The sequence below is a fragment of the Rhinopithecus roxellana genome, chromosome 11 (assembly GCF_007565055.1).
Source record: "Rhinopithecus roxellana isolate Shanxi Qingling chromosome 11, ASM756505v1, whole genome shotgun sequence".
Classification (NCBI taxonomy): domain Eukaryota; kingdom Metazoa; phylum Chordata; class Mammalia; order Primates; family Cercopithecidae; genus Rhinopithecus; species Rhinopithecus roxellana.
The window spans coordinates 131,336,058-131,350,295 of NC_044559.1; the positions used below are offsets into that span (position 1 = coordinate 131,336,058).

At 38.7% G+C, this 14,238-nt stretch overlaps 1 protein-coding gene and 1 pseudogene across 3 annotated transcripts in view; one reads left to right on the top strand and one right to left on the bottom strand.

Annotated features, from left to right (window-relative positions):
* The window catches only part of ADK (adenosine kinase), a 577,585-nt gene that overhangs the window by 373,466 nt on the left and 189,881 nt on the right, over window positions 1-14,238 (bottom strand). The window lies entirely within an intron of this gene.
* On the top strand, window positions 8,581-8,841 carry LOC115900386 (annotated as a pseudogene).

Genomic DNA, 14,238 nt, shown 5'->3' on the forward strand with positions numbered 1-14,238 from the left:
ATTGATGGGCATTAGGTTGGTCCTAAGCCTTTGCTATTGTAAATAGTGCTACAATAAACACATGTGTGCATGTGTCTTTATAGTAGAATGATTTATAATCCCTTGGGTACATACCCAGTAATGGGATTGCTGGGTCAAATGGTATGTCTGGTTCTAATCCTTGAGGAACTGCCACGCTGTCTTCTACAATGGTTGTACTAATTTACACTCCCACCAACAGTGTAAAAGCATTCCTATTTCTCCACAACCTCACCTGCAACTGTTGTTTCCTGACTTTTTAATGACCACCATTCTAACTGGCAGGAGATGGTATCTCATTGTGGTTTTGATTTGCATTTCTCTAATGACCAATGATCATGAGCAATTTTTCATGCTTGTTGGTTGCATGTCTTCTTTTGAGAAGTGTCCATTCATATCCTTCACCCAATTTTTGATGGGGTTGTTATTTTCTTGTAAATTTGTTTAAGTTCCTGTAGATTCTGGATATTAGACCTTTGTCAGATGGATAGATTGCAAAAATTTTCTCCCATTCTGTATGCTGCCTGTTCACTCTAATGATAGTTTCTTTCACTGTGCAGAAGCTCTTTAGTTTAATTAGATCCCATTTGTCAATTTTGGCTTTTGTTGCTATTGCATTGGGTGTTTCAGTCATGAAGTCTTTGCCCATGACTATGTCCTGAATGGTATTGCCTGGGTTTTCTTCTAGGGTTTTTATGGTTTTAGGTTTTACATTTAAGTCCTTAATCCATCTTGGTTACTTTTTGTATAATGTGTAAGGCAGTGATCCAGTTTCAGTTTTCTTCATATGGCTAGCCAGTTTTCCCAACACCATTTATTAAATAGGGAATCCTTTCCCCATTGCTTGTTTTTGTCAGGTTTGTCAAAGATCAGATGGTTGTAGATGTGTGGTGTTATTTCTGAGGCCTCTGTTCTGTTTCATTGGTCTATACACCTGTTTTGGTACCAGTACCGTGCTGCCTTGTAGTACAGTTTGAAGTCAGGTAACATGATGCCTCTAGCTTTGTCCTTTTTGCTTAGGATTGTCTTAGCTATACAGGCTCCTTTTTGGTTCCATGTGAAATTTAAAGTTGTTGGTGTTTTTTTTTTTTTTTTTTTTTTTTTTTTTAACTCTGCGAAGAAAGTCAACAGAAGCTTGAGGTGAATAGCATTGGATCTATACATTACTTTGGGCAATATGATCATTTTCACAATATTGATTCTTCCTATCCATGAACATTGAATTTTTTTCCATTTGTTTGTGTCCTGTCTTATTTCCTTGGGCAGTGGTTTGTGGTTGTCCTTGAAGAGGTCCTTCATGTCCCTTATAAGTTGTATTCCTAGGTATTTCTTTCTCCTATAGCAATTGTGAATGGGAGTTCACTCATGATTTGGCTCTCTGCTTGTCTGTTATTGATGTATAGAAATGCTTGTGATTTTTGCACATTGATTTTGTATCCTGAGACTGCTGAAGCTGCTTATCAGCTTAAGGAGACTTTGGGCTGAGACAATAGTTTTCTAAATACACAGTCATGTCATCTGCAAACAGAGACAATCTGACTTCCTCTATTCCTATTTAAATGCCCTTTATTTCTTTATCTTGCCAGATTGCTGTAGTCAGAACTTCCAATACTATGTTGAATAGGAGTGGTGAGAGAGGGCATCCTTGTCTTGTGCTGGTTTTCAAAGGGAATGCTTCCAGCTTTTGCCTGTTCAGTATGATATTGGCTATGGGTTAGTCATAAATAGCTCTTATATTTTGAGATATGATCCATCAATACCTAGTTTTTGAGAGTTTTTAGCATGAAGGGATGTTTAATTTTATCAAAGGACTTCTCTGCATCTATTGAGATAATCATATGGTTTTTGTCATTCGTTCTGTTTATGTGATAGATTACATTTATTGATTTGCTTATGTTGAACCAGCGTTGCATCCCAAGCCAACTTGATTGTGGTGGATAAGCTTTTTGATGTGCCGCTGGATTTGTTTGTCAGTATTTTATTGAGGATTTTCACATGGATGTTCATCAGGGATATTGGCCTGAAATTTTCTTTTTTTTTTCTTTTTTTTAATTAATTTTTTTTATTATACTTTAAGTTCTAGGATACATGTGCATAACGTGCAGATTTGTTACATATGTATACTTGTGCCTTGTTGGTGTGCTGCACCCATCACCTCGTCAGCACCCATCAACTTGTCACTTACATCAGGTATAACTCCCAATGCAATCCCTCTCCCCCCCCGCCGCCCCCCGTGATAGGCCCCAGTGTGTGATGTTCCCCTTCCTGAGTCCAAGTGATCTCATTGTTCAGTTCAGAAATTTTCTTTTTTTGTTGTGTCTCTGTCAGGTTTTGGAATCAGGATGATGCTGGCTTCATAAAATGAGGTAGGGAGGAATCCCTCTTTTTCAATTGTTTGGAATAGTTTCAGAAGGAATGGTACCAGCTCGTCTTTGAACCTCTGGTAGAATTCAGCTGTGAATCTGTATGGTCCTGGGCTTTTTTTGGTTGGTAGACTAGTAATTACTGCCTCAACTTCAGAACTTGTTATTGGTCTATTCAGGGATTCGACTTCTTCCTGGATTAGTCTTGGGAGGGTGTATGTGTCCAGGAATGTATCAGTTTCTTCTAGATTTTCTAGTTTATTTGTATAGAGGTGTTTATAGTATTCTCTGTTGGTAGTTTGTATTTCTCTGAGAATAGTGGTGATATCCACTTTATAATTTTTTATTGCATCTATTTGATTCTTCTCTCTTTTCTTTAATAGTCTAGCTAGCAGTCTATCTATTTGGTTAATCTTTTCAAAACACCACCTGCTGGATTCACTGATTTTTTTCAAGGGTTTTTCATATCTCTACTTCCTTCATTTCTGCTGTGATCTTAGTTATTTCTTGTCTTCTCCTAGCTTTTGAATTTGTTTGCTATTGCTTCTCTAGTTCTTTTAATTGTGACGTTGGGGTGTTGATTTCAGATCTTTCCAGCTGTCTGAAGTGGGCATTAGTGCTATAAATTTCCCTCTTAACACAGCTTTTTGTGTGTCCTAGATCCTGGTACGTTTTCTCTTTGTTCTCATTGATTTCAAGTAACTTCTTCATTTCTGCCTTAATTTCATTATTTACCCAATATTCGTTCAGGAACAGGTTGTTCAATTTCCATGTAGTTGCGTGGTTTTGAGTGAGTTTCTTAATCCTAAGTTCTAATTTGATTGCACTGTGGTCTGAAGACTGTTACAATTTCCATTCTTTTGCATTTGTTGAGGAGTGTTTTACTTTGAATTATGTGGCCAATTTGAGAATAAGTGCTATGTGGTGCTGAGAAGCATGTATATTCTGTTGATTTGGGGTAGACAGTTCTGTAGCAACCCCGTGTCTATTAGGTCCACTTGGTCCAGAGCTGAGTTTAAATCCTGAATAACCTTGTTAATTTTCTGTCTCATTGATCTAATATTGACAGTGGGGTGTTAAACTCTCCCACTATTATTGTGTGGAAGTCTAAGTTTCTTTGCAGGTCTCTAAGAACTTGTTTTATGAATCTGGGTGCTCCTGTATTGGGTGCACATATATATTTATGATAGTTAGCTCTTCTTGTTGCATTGATCCCTTTACCATTATGTAATACCCTTGTCTTTTTTGATCTTTGTTAGTTTAAAATCTATTTTATCAGAGACTAGGATTGTAACCCCTGCCTTTTTTTTTTTTTTTTTTTTTTTTGCTTTCCATTTGCTTGGTAAACATTCTTCCATCCCTTTATTTTGAACCTATGTGTGTCTTTGCAAGTGAGATGGGTCTCCTGAATAAAGCACACCAATGGATCTTGACTCTTTATCCAATTTGCTAGTCTGTGTCTTTTAGTTGGGGCATTTAGGCCATGTACAGTTAAGGTTAATATTATTATATATGAATTTGATCCTGTCATCATGATGTTAGCAGGTTATTTTACACATTAGTTGAAGCACTTTCTTCATAGTGTCATTGGTCTTTATATTTTGGTGTGTTTGTGCAGTGGCTAGTACCACTTTTTCCTTTCCACATTTAGTACTTCCTTCAGGAGCTCTTGTAAAGCAAGCCTGGTGGTAACAAAATCCCTCAGCATTTCCTTCTCTGAAAAGGATTTTATTTCTCCTTAGCTTATGAACCTTAGTTTAGCTGGACATGAAATTCTGGGTTGAAAATTCTTTAAGAATGTTGAATAATGGCCCCCACTCTCTTCTGGCTTGTAGGGTTTCTGCAGAGAGATCTGCAATTGGTCTGATGGGTTTCCTTTTGTAGGTAACCTGACCTTTCTCTATGGCTGCCCTTCATTTCAACCTTGGAGAATCTGACAATTAGGTGTCTTGGGGTTGCTCTTCTTGAGGAGTATCTTAGTGGTGTTCTCCATATTTCCCGAATTTCAGTGTTGGCCTGTCTTGTTAGGTTGGGGAAGTTCTCCTGGATAATATCCTGAAGTGTGTTTTTCAACTTGGTTCTGTTCTCCCTTTCACTTTCAGGTACACCAATCAATCATAGGTTTGGTCTTTTCACATAGTCCCATATTTCTTGAAGTTTTTGTTCGTTCCATTTCATTTTTTTCTCTGATCTTGTCTTCACTCCTTATTTCAGTAAGTTGATATTCAATCTCTGATATCCTTTCTTCTGCTCGATCAATTTGGCTATTGATACTTGTATATGCTTCATGAAGTGCTTGTGCCGTGTTTTTCAGCTCCATCAGGTCATTTATGTTCCTCTCTAAACTGATTATTCTAGTTAGCAGTTCCTATAACCTTCTATCAAGGTTCTTAGCTTCCTTGAACTGGGTTAGAACATGCTTCTTCAGCTCAGAGGAGTTTGTTATTACCCACCTTCCGAAGCCTACTTCTGTCAATTCATCAATGTCATTCTCCGTCCAGTTTTGTGCCCTTGCTGGAGAGGAGCTGCAATTATTTGGAGGCAAAGAGGCATTCTGGTTTTTGGAATTTTCAGCGTTTTTGCGCTCGTTTTTCCTCATCATCATGGATTTATCTACCTTTGATCTCTGAGGCTGATGACCTTTGGATGGGGTTTTTGTGTGGGGGTCCTTTTTGCTGATGCTAAGGTTGTTGCTTTCTGTTTGCTAGTTTTTCTTCTAACAGTCAGGGCCCTCTTCTGCAGGTCTGCTGCAGTTTGCTGTAAGTCCATTCCAGACACTGTTTGCCTGGGTATCACCAATGGAGGCTGCAGAACAACAAAGACTGCTGCCTGGTCCTTCCTCTGGAAGCTTCGTCCCAAAGGGGCACCACCAGCCTGATGCCAGCCAGAGCTCTCCTGTTTGAGGTGTCTGTTGACCCCTGTTGGCAGTTCTCTCCTAGTGAGACAGCACAGGAGTCTTCCCAAGTGGGTCCCTGACCCTCTTGAGGAGGCAGTCTGTCCATAAGCAGAGCTCAAGCACTGGCTGGGAGAATCCTCCTTGTCAGTATTAGTTGTTCTCTTCAGAGCCACCAGGCAGGAAAGTTTATGTCCTCTGAGGCTGCGCCCACAGCCGCCTCTTCCCTCAGGTGCTCTGTCCCAGGGAGACAGGAGTTTTATCCATAAGTCCCTGACTAGGTCTGCTGCCTTTCTTTCAGAAATGCCCTGTCCAATGAGGAAGAATCTAGAGAGGGAGTCTGGCCACAGTCGCTTTGCTTCACTGTGGTGAATTCCACCTGATTCAAACCTCCCGGCTGTCTTAGTACTGTCAGGGAAAAACCACCTACTCAAGCCTCAGTAATTGCAGATGCCCCTCCCCCTACCAAGCCCAATGGTCCCAGGTCAATTTCAGACTGCTGTGCTGGCAGTGAGAATGTTAAGCCAGTGGTTCTTAGCTTGCTGGGCTCCGCGAGAGTGGGACCCTCTGAGCAAGACCACTTGGCTCCCTGGCTTCAGCCCCCTTTCCAGGGGAGTTAACAGTCTCACTGGGGTTCCAGGTGCCACTGGAGTACGAAAAAAAAACTCCTGCAACTAGCTCAGTGTCTGCCTAAACTGCCACCCAGTTTTGTGCTTGAAACCCAAGGCCCTGGTGGTATAGGCACACGAGGGAATCTCCTGATCTGTGGATTGCAAAAACCATAGGAAAAGCATAGTATCTGGGTCAGATAGCACAGTCCCTCATGGCTTCCCTCGGCTCGGGGAGGGAGGTCCCCCGACTCCTTGCACCTCCCAGGTGAGGTGATGCCCCACCCTGCTTCTGCTCAACCTCTGTGGGCTGCAACCACTGCCTAACTAGTCCCAGTGAGATGAACTGGGTATCTTAGTTGGAAATGCAGAAAACACCCACCTTCTGTGTTGGTCTTGCTGGGAGCTGCAGACCACAGCTCTTCCTATTCAGCCATCTTTTTTTTGAGACAGAGTCTCACTCTGTCACCCAGGCTGGAGTACAGTGGCGTGATCTCAGCTCACTGCAAGCTCCTGCCTCAGCCTCCCGAGTAGCTGGGACTACAGGTGCCCACCACGCCTGGCTAATTTTTTGTAATTTTAGTAGAAGGTGGGGTTTCACCATGCTACCCAGGATGGTCTTGATCTCCTAACCTCGTGATCCACCTGCCTCGGCCTCCTATTACAGGCTTGGCCATCTTAAGTATTGAAAATAAATGGTTTTTCTCTTCACTGGTTGTCTTTACTTTGTGAGGTTCCTGACTCCACTGCTTCTCTTCTTCAGTTCACTCCTGTTATGGAAGTGTCGTGGCACTCTAAAGTCTGTGTCCTTAACTAGCCAGCTTCAGGGCTAAAATAGCCTTTAAGTGCAAGGGGAAAAAAACCTTAGGTATTTCCCAAATTGGTAGCTGCAGAGGGGCTCAATCCTTACTGTAAACTGCACACTTCAAAAACAAGATTGCTTTTTCACATTATGAAACCCTTTCAATCTTGCATTTAATTGATTCTAGTGTTCTCTTTCCAGTTTTAAAATATTTTTATAGAAAAAATCAAAATATAAGAAATGTAACTCAAAAGTTCAACTGTTAAAACTGAAAATATGAAAATTTAGATTAGCTTACATTAATTACAAGCTAATTAATTAATTACAAAGGATGAGGCCTACATACATTGTAAGTACACTGTACGATAAGTGTAAAACCCTGATCGATATAGGCATTCTATCAATAATATTAAAATTCAGTGTCCACTGAAGCAAAATCACTACTTTTTTTGGTGATGATATGTACCATGGCATTGGGAAAAATATATATATATGAACTTTGGATTCATTAAAAAACAGAAATTTTGGACAGGTGCTGTACTTCCAGCACTTTGGGAGGCTAAATCAGGTAGATCACCTGAGGTCAGGAGTTTGAGACCAGCTTGCCCAACAGGGCGAAACCCCATCTCTACTAAAAATACAAAATTAGCTAGGTCATGGCATGCACCTGTAGTCCCAGTTATTCCAGGGGCTGAGGCACAAGAATTGTTTGAACCTGGGAGGTAGAAGTTGCAGTGAGCCAAGATCACACCATTGCACTTCAGCCTGGGCAACAGAGAGAGACTGTGTCTCCAAAAAAAAAAAAAAAAAACCAGAAATTTTAAATGCAATGAAATGTAGGCTCATTCAAATGTTTTTCTCGAAAGCCATGAAAAACAAACTATTCTAATATACAAACTAGAATACATTTTATGAAATAGTGAAATAGTCTATTGATTCCACTCAAATAAGATAATGGGACTATACTTTCACATTTTCTTATCAATAGTTCTAATAATTATACATAAAAGACAATTATGTGGGTCAACAGGGGACACATTGTAGATACAAAGTTACTAACAGATTGAAAGTACAAGGGTGGAAAAATATATCATGCAGGCTGGATGTGGTGGCTCGCACCTGTAAAACCAACAATTTGAGAGGCCAAGGCAGGGGTTTAACTTTGAGCCAGGAGTTCAAGATCAGCCTGGACAATATAATGAGACCTTGTCTCTGCAAAAATTTAAAAATTAGCCAAGCATGATGGTATGCACCTGTAATCCCAGCTACTCAAGAGACTGAGGTGGGAGGATCACTTAAGCCTGGGAATCAGAGGTTCCAGTGAGTGGTAACCTCTGCTTGCCAGTGCACTCCAGCCTGGGCAACAAAGCAAGACCCTATCTGGGGGAAAAAAAAAAAAAAGGCCTATTATGCAAACAACATCGACAAGAAAGATAAAGTGGTTTTATTAATGTCAGAAAGAATAGCCATTAAACAAATTAGATTATTTATTAGATGAAATGGACAAATACTTAGAAAGGCACAAATGACTAAAAAATTCAAGAAAAAATAGGTAACTTGAACAGACCTATATAACAAGAGATTAAATTAGTAATCAAGAAACTACCCACAAAGAAAAGCCTAGCCCCAAATGGCTTCACTGTTGAATTCTAATGAACATTTAAAGAAGAATTAGATAAAGCGGCTGCAACACTTGCCCTGATCCTGATCCTCCATCCTCAGACTCGACTGGCAGTGTAGGCCTACAGCCTTGTACTGATGTCAGATGTGAGAGCCTGTGCTTAAGAAATCACATCTCACTGAAGACATTCAAACAAAGGTTAGAACACTACTTTACCAGAACAGAAAGGAAACTCATGCATCAGAAAAGGTGACTAATAAATGTACCAAAAGAATATGGGTGCACAAATACCAGAACCTGATCAGATTAAACAGTTTAAGGAATTTCTTGGGACTGACAATTAACTTATAGAAATCTGCTTTTTGGACTGTGTTAAGACTGCACAAGAGATGTAAAACCTGAAGAGACCAGCTGTTCAGAACACTTTATGGAAATATTTTTAAATGACAAAAAGAATATCCATGAGACTTCAGGAATATCATATTTAGCAGAATGAAGCTCTGGCAGCCAAAGCAGGACTCCTTGGCCAACCATGATAGAGAAGTACTAGATTGCCAACAGCTGCTGTACTGGAAATGAGTATGCATCTGATACAATCCCCTGAAAGCAGTAGTCACCTTGTTAAGCCATCTGTCATGAGTTTTTGGCAAATGGAAACCACTGGAGAAACCAGTGATCATTCCTATTTACCAGGAATAATCAGAATAGAAGGTCTTATTGTTCAATGAAATAGTAAGATGCAACATTTGTTGAGGCCTTAAGATTCAGCAGCATGGTCACTTGATTAGAAAAATAAACAATTGCTGCTTCTTTTAAAAAAAAAATACCAATTCTCCACAAACTCTTCCAAAAATTAGAAGAGGGAAGACATCTTTCAATTCATATTATGAGGCCAGTATTACTATGATACTCTAAAATCAGACAAAGTCACAAGAAAATAAAACTACAGACCAATACTCATGAGAATGATGCAAAAATCCTCAACAAAATACTAGCAAAACAAATCCAGCAACATTTAAAAATTATATATAACATAACCAAGTGCAGTTTGTCTCAGGAATGCAAGGTTGGTTTAAGATCCAAAAATCAATTAATTCAATGCATCGTATCAATAGAATAGAAAACAAAATTACATGATCATCTCAACAGACATAGAAAAAGCATCTGGCAGCCAGGCATGGTGGCCCACGCCTGTAATCTCACACTTTGGGAGGCCTAAGCGGTGGATCACAAGAGGTCAGGAGTTCGGGTGGATCACAAGAGGTAAGGAGTTTGAGACCAGCCTGGCCAACATGGTGAAACCCTGTATCTACTAAAAATACAAAAATTAGTTAGGCGTGGTGCTGGACACCTGAAATCCCAGCTACTCGGGAGGCTGAGGCAGGAGAATTGCTTGAACCTGGGAGGCAGAAGTTGCAGTGAGCCAAGATTATGCCATTGCACTCTAACCTGGGCAACAAGAGCAAAACTCCATCTCAAAAAACAAGCAAACCAAAAGCATTTGGCAAAATCCACTACAATTGACTCTTCAACAACACTGGTTTGAACTTCACAAATCCACTGACACCAGTATTTTCTTCCACATCTGCCACCCTTGAGACAGCAAAACCAACTCCTCCTCTGCCTCCTCAGCCTACCCAACATGAAGACAATGATGACTTTTATCATGAAATATTTCCACTTAATAAAAGAGTACATATATTTTCTCTCATGATTTTCTTAATAACGTATTCTTTATATGATACATATATAAAATATGTGGTAATTGACTTTATGTTACTGGTAAGGCTTCTGGTTAACAGTAGGCTATTAGTTGACAAGTTTTGGGAGACTCCAAAGTTATACATGGATTTTAGACTATGCAGTGGGTCAGCACCCACAATCCCCATGTTGTGCAAGGGTTAACTGTACTGTTTCAAGATAAAAACACTACGGTGGCTCAAGCCTGTAATCCCAGCACTTTGGGAGGACCGAGACGGGCGGATCACGAGGTCAGGAGATCGAGACCATCCTGGCTAATACGGTGAAACCCCGTCTCTACTAAAAAATACAAAAAACTAGCCGGGCGTGGCGGCGGGCGCCTGTAGTCCCAGCTACTCGGGAGGCTGAGGCAGGAGAATGGCGTAAACCCGGGAGGCGGAGCTTGCAGTGAGCTGAGATCCGGCCACTGCACTCCAGCCTGGGCGACAGAGCGAGACTCCGTCTCAAAAAAAAAAAAAAGATAAAAACACTAAAAAAAACTAGAAATAGAAGGTACCTTCCTCAATCTGATAAAGGGCATCTAAGAAAACTGCAGAGAAACATCAAACTTAACGGTGAATGATTAGATATTCTCCCCCTCCATGAGAAACAAGACTAGGGACATCTCTTCTTGTCACTTCTGTTCACTGTTACACTACAAGTACTGGTCACAGCAATTAAGGAAAGGGAAAAAAAGTTAAACGTTTCCAAATTAGAAAGAAAGAAGGAAACAAAACTATATTCACAGATGACATGGTTTTGTACATAGAAAATCGTAAAGAACCTACTAAAAAATATTACAGCTAAAAAAGTTCAGAAAGGCTGCAGGATACAAGATCAATATTAACACACACACACACACGCACACACACACACACACACAACTGGGCCAAGCACAGTGGCTCATGCCTACAATCCTAAAACTTTGGGAGGCTAAGGCCAGAGGATTTGCTTGAGTCCAAGAGCTTGAGACCAGCCTGGGCAACATGGCAAGACTCTGTCTCTACAAAAAAAATTAAAAATTAGCCAGGCATTGTGGCACGTGTCTGGTGGTCTCAGCTACTTGGGAGGCTGAGGCAGGAAAATCAGGTGAGCCCAGGAGGTCGTGGCTGCAGTGAGCCATGTTTGTGCCACTGCACTTCAGCCTGGGCAACAGAGCATGAGCCTGTCTCAAAAACAAAACAACAACAACAAAAACCACACACAATTGTATCTCTAAGCCATCTGCAACGAATAATCTGAACATAAAATTAAGAAAATAATTCCACTTACAATAGCATCAAAAATAAAGTAATATTTGGGAATAAGTTTTCTTTGCAGTGTAAAATTTATACTCTGAAAACTACAAAACATTGTTGCAACAAATTAAAGGTGATCTAAATAAATGGAAAAATGTCCCACATTCATGGAAATTTTTATTAAGATTGGCAATATTACCCATTATGGATGTAGAGATTCAACACAATCCCTATCAGAATCCAAGCTATACTCATTGTGTAAACTGACAAACTGACTCTAAAATTCACTTGGAATTGCAATGGACCAAAAACAGTCAAGGAGGGAGAATTGAGTGGGTGATAGCTAATGTATATGGGGCTCTTTTTGAGGTGATGAAAATGCTCTAAATTTGATTTATCTCAATAAAGCTTTTTTTTTTTTTTTTGAAGTACCATGAAAACAAAGAACAATTTAATTTCCTGATGGGAAGAAAGACTCACAGAAAGGTACCAAGAAGTGATATCATTTGTACTAAGTATATGTTTTACTATTCTCTAAGTCTTTAAAAATTTGAAAATACACACATAGCAATAATTAACCAGAATAGTACAAATTTGAGCATGCTGGTTTTGAATTACGTATTGCTGTACTAAGGATGTTCGTAAATGAATTGTCAAGACAATTTTCAATACAATGGCAGCCAAATAAATAAATACACAAAATACCAAGAACAGGGATTTGTATTATACAAGCAAGTACATGAAATAGAAAACTACCATGAGAGCCAACATACAGTGGATTTAGGATTAAGGAGGTATAAACATATTAGAAATCTTTGAAGAAGTTAAGAAGGACAGCAAAAGAAAACAAAAACAGACAGCAAGAAGTAAGTTAATGATTGCAAAAATCCTTTTTTTTTGAGACGGAGTCTCGCTCTTGTTGCCCAGGCTGGAGTAGAGTGGCACAATCTCGGCTCACTGCAACCTCTGCCTTCCTGGGTTCAAGCAATTATCCTGCCCCAGCCTCCTGAGTAGCTGGGATTACAGGTGCCCACCACCACGCCCAGCTAATTTTTTTTTTTTTTTTTTTTTTTTGTATTTTTAGTAGAGACAGGGTTTCACCATGTTGGCCAGGCTGGTCTCAAATTCCTGACCTCATGATCCACCCACCTGGGCCTCCTTAAGTGCTGGGATTACAGGGGTAAGCCACCACACAGATATACTATGGCAAGTGTAATAAACTTTAGTATAAACATTGTAAAAATGCAAGTCTAAATGTGAAGGAAACAAATGTAGAGCACCACTTTGAATATACTTGTTATAGTATACTATTAAGGAGAAGAAAAATAACTTTAACTTTGAATGTAACTGTAGCACAATGAAATGAGAACAAGTGTTCTTCAATCAAGCTAATAATAAAATTTTACTCTAAGTTTCTGACATAAAGGATAATGATAGATGTCTAATGAATAGTTAATATTGAAATCATTAAGAAGTATTTTAATATTTTATGAGGTTTTTAAAAAAGTATGGTAGAGACAATGTTCCAATGTTCCAATAACATTCTACATACTGTACTATTCCTGATATAAATGTACTTGCAAATGGGCAATAAATTTGCCAGCCATTTTAATCTTTCAAAATTAAGTATTTAAAATTGGTAATATGCAGCATGCTATATAGATAATTAAAACAGTTAAAAAAAAAAGTACACTGAATGAAAAACAAGTCTCTCACAAATAGCAATTCCTCAGTTTTCCTCCACTGGTTTCCAGTTTCACATGTGTTCTTACTGAATTTCTATTTACGTTATTTCTTGACTCTATTCTGATGCCCAGATCTGTCAATATATAAACACATAATATACACACACTGAAATATACACTGAATTTTCCAAAACAATCTAGGTTTCTATTCTTTTTAATCAAAGCAAATGCTATGTATGGCTTCATTTTAATTTCTACTTGCTTACAAGTTTGAATAGTAATATTCAGAGTTGTCAAGTTAGGAAGCAAGATATATCACCTGAAACCTGGTTTAGACAACATTTTAAAAATTAAAAATCATCAGGTATATAAATCAAGATTGTCATACTACTCAAAAATTATATGGGAATGTAAGGAAACAACTGACTTTTTCTCATATAAACAATACTAAATGCAGACACACAATGAAACAATAAACACAGTTCTTTAGATTTGTAACTGGAATTTCACACCTTTTCCTTACCCTAATCAGAGTTGAATACTAAAATTAAATAAATGTAAATTAACATGCTATTTTAAAATCAAACTAAAACCAATTTATAGTAACAGAATATATTAATATTAACTCAAACAGTTGAAATTCCCTCCTATGTACATGAAAAATGGCCCTTCAAAATGGAAGGGAATTTCATCATCTGGTTTAAAAATAACAATGAAATAAAGAGCAGCATAGACAAGACTACTTTTGGCCTCTGGCTTCTTTCAATATAGAAGTATTATAAAGAAAAGAGTAAGCCAGTGTTGATATAGTAAAGAAACCTCCACTTTAATATCTCATTTTTTTCAGGAAAGAAGTAGTCTGCAAAATCTGTGAAAGTGATTTATCTTCAGGTGAATAAAATGAACAGTAATTGATCTTGTACCTAGGGAGTGACTCTTCTTCCACCAGTTACAAACATATCTCTGTTAAATATCACTAGAATAGGTTGGGTAATTTCATGTTTTGAATAATTTATTTGCACACTTAAGATTTAGGATTGATTCTAAAGTTTTATGTCCAACAGCACAGTTTCAATTGGGTCATTAACTTGTTCATTATTCAACACTTTTTGCATCTGTAAAATGAGTCCACTTTTGTATGGGACCATCACAGAAATGACACCAAACACAGATTTGGTGGGTGAAAGAGGTATGTCAGAGGTAAGATGACCATGAAAAAGAGATATATAAGTTGAGATATGTGAAATGGGCACAAATTGGTAAAGTGAAG